Source organism: Pteropus vampyrus, unplaced genomic scaffold (assembly GCF_000151845.1).
Source record: "Pteropus vampyrus isolate Shadow unplaced genomic scaffold, Pvam_2.0 Scaffold210, whole genome shotgun sequence".
NCBI lineage: Eukaryota > Metazoa > Chordata > Mammalia > Chiroptera > Pteropodidae > Pteropus > Pteropus vampyrus.
Window position 1 is genome coordinate 411,419 of NW_011888991.1, and position 3,101 is coordinate 414,519.

The 3,101-nt window shown below is 36.3% G+C and overlaps 1 protein-coding gene across 5 annotated transcripts in view; it reads right to left on the reverse strand.

Annotated features, from left to right (window-relative positions):
* GRM7 (glutamate metabotropic receptor 7) overlaps positions 1-3,101 on the reverse strand; it is an 827,189-nt gene that overhangs the window by 293,728 nt on the left and 530,360 nt on the right. The window lies entirely within an intron of this gene.

The following is a 3,101-nucleotide window of genomic DNA, read 5'->3' on the forward strand; positions in this document are numbered from 1 at the left end:
GTATCTCCACAAAAATATAATATTATTCCCAAAGAGATCATACTATAAACTGGCCTTTGTGTCAGGGTATGCTGGCAAATTTTAAGTGAGAACATGCCTAGCGATTGATGTGGAGATGGGGGAACATAAACACTTGAAGAAAATCACATCTGACCTTTCTGCCCACAAGTAATAAGTACCCTGTGGTGAACTGTTCAGAAGAGCTTCCTTTATTGTGTGTGTGGCTAGCATTATCTCCATGAGAAATTGTCACTCTACTGTGAAGTAGCATGAATGGCATTAGTACCTGTCAAATGGAGTTTGTGTACCCTGTGAATGATTAAACCATCAATAGGCTTACTCAACTGCATGTCCCCTTGAAGGATGGCAGCTGAGATAACCTGTGAGCAGGATGAGTCACTGCCAAGGTTTGATCTATATCAATGAAAATTAGGGAAGTAGGAGGAACAATGTCCAACTCTCAGGCTTGGGAGACCTTGGGATTAGGTATCAAGGAAAGTTGAGTTGTTCTTAAAATACTGAAAAATGTGGTAGCTTTCCTGGTTGAAAGAAACTATAAATGCATAAGAACAATTTATAGGACTAATGATTACATGATTGTTCAGGTCATTTCCTATAAGAATCCATGTACATCTAGCCTCAAATCAAATTATAAAGTATATAGTTTCTTTTTAATAAATTTTTCCAACAATTACTCTTCCTTTCGGACTTTATGCTTCAGGGTTTTAAACTCATTGTTATTCTCTGAACCCAGAAGTTTGCTCTCTCCAAGTAGTATGGGTCCTACACCTCATCTTCAAAACTTGTCTTGCCAGATGACTGATTCAATGATCGTCTATTTAGTGCTAATGTATAATAGTTCATTATAATTAAAGAGGCTAGATATCCTAGGAAAAAAAAAAGATTTAAACTTTAATTCGTGCCTAAAACTGAGCAGTGAATAATTTAAGACTTATTCTTTAGCACAGCCCAGTCACAGAAAGTGATCTGTGAAGAGGACTGCTTTCTTCAGTCCTCAGATCAAAACATATACTCTCCCTATGCAGTTAATCTGTAATGCCAGACTACTCAGTTAGCTAGCATCCACATCTGGTTGATTCTCCTCAATGTGCTCATTCTTTTAATGTTTCAAAAGCTGGTTGCCAAAGCAGCTTTCTCTTATATCACCCATCTCCATAAGCCCCTCAGTGCTTCCCTCTCCCCTCCATTCTTTTCCCTCATTAAAACTTAGTTTCTCACCACAGTTTCAAGAACTCTCTTTAATACAATGCAATCTGTCACTTCTATCACTTCTTCTAGTCTAGCAAATCTGAGCATGTCTTTTCTCCCATTTCTTCACTTCTAAGTTGAGGTATACTTAAATGTTAAGACTTTTTTATATAGTATTTTCAGAATATTTCCAAAGCAAAATGCAAGTTTAGCTGGATTCGGGAAAAAGTATAAGAAAGAAAAAAAACACATAACCACCCACGTCCTCATATTCAGTATTGGTAAGAGCAAGAGACACAATGATGGCAATAGTATTTACCTCGACTCAGGGTGGCACATCTTACTACAATATACATGAAATATACATGAAAAGGAATGAAAAGTGTTGGAGGAGGTAAATGAGAGGACATGATTGCTGGTTAATCCATGAGGTAGACCTTAGCAATCAGAGAGTCCTCGCATCCTCCCCTGTCTTTGGAATGTACATTGCCTACAGTGGGAGCTATTCCAAGGACATAGCCTTAAAAGAGTAAGGTGTTGTTGAGACCATCTGGACTGTGTAGATGACTGTAGCTCACTGAGGCCTCTATATAAACTTTTAAGATTCTGTCCAGCGGATGCAGTGATCTACACATCTTGTGGCTGCCCAAGACAAGACTTATAAGTAAGTTCCCTTGCTTATTAAACCTGCCATCTACCAATCTGGAGTGGTCTGCCTCTTTCTTTGGTCTCTCTTTGCCCTGAGTACAAAGACCAGTTCACGAACCAATAAAAGGGAAAGGATAGAATATTAAAATAATTTGGGACCACAGGTAATTTAGTAAATCTGATTAAAGATTTTTCACATGGAAGAAGCATTACGGGAAAACACAAACACTTCTATTTCCATTATTAAAAGATAGTGGTTTAGTTCATGAGCTTACCTGTTTTATAAACCCATATTCTTAATGATCAGCACTAAAATGTGACTACAGATAAAATAGCTTGTGTTAAAGCCTATAAAAAGACTGGGGATTGGCCTAGATGAAACAATCTTAGTGGCCATCACACAATACATTCTACCTTCCAGACACTCTATGGAACATCACATATCAGAAAGAACCGAAAATCATCATCAATCATCTAGATACATCTAGTATACTTGTATATACTTGTCACTTAGAAAAATTATCCGGACATCGAACTAATTTTTTCAGTTTCTACTTCAAAGCTTTGTGTCACCTAGGTCCAGTCAACATTAATTTTTTCTGTTTTGCCCAACATTATGAGAATATTTCTGAAAACATTGTTGCTATACACAATGGCATAGAGAATATGGTTAATCTAATATTTAAATTATATGAGTTATACATTCAATGATGCATATTTATTTTGTGTCATTGTTTTGCTCATGTCTCTGTTCATATCTTATCTTTTTATCTTTTTAAGAGAAAACTTCTTGAGGAAAAGCCCTAAACTTAAGCATCCTCACACCATTCAGTGTTTTAGTATCATGCTTTACATGCATTATTCTTAATAGGTGTTCAAAGAATTGTATTGCGAAGATAAACTAAACACAGGAAGTGTTTCCAACACATATGTGCCTTTCCTGAGCATACAGAAGGCATTTTAGGGTTTTGTGGTACTTCAAGATCATCACTACAAACTTTGAAAATAACTGAAGTATAGCATTTGGGAATGCTATTTAACAAAGGGCTAGGTGATAAGACAGTAGATCATGTCATACTCTTACATAACACCCTTCCAAAATTTTCAGTACTTTTAGGATAAAGACTAAATTCCACATATGTCCCAACACAACTTATTCCTTGTCTATATCTCTTCACTTGCAACTTCAACTCACATATTCATCCTATTCTTTTCCTCAGTCACATTTTTCTGTTATTCACATT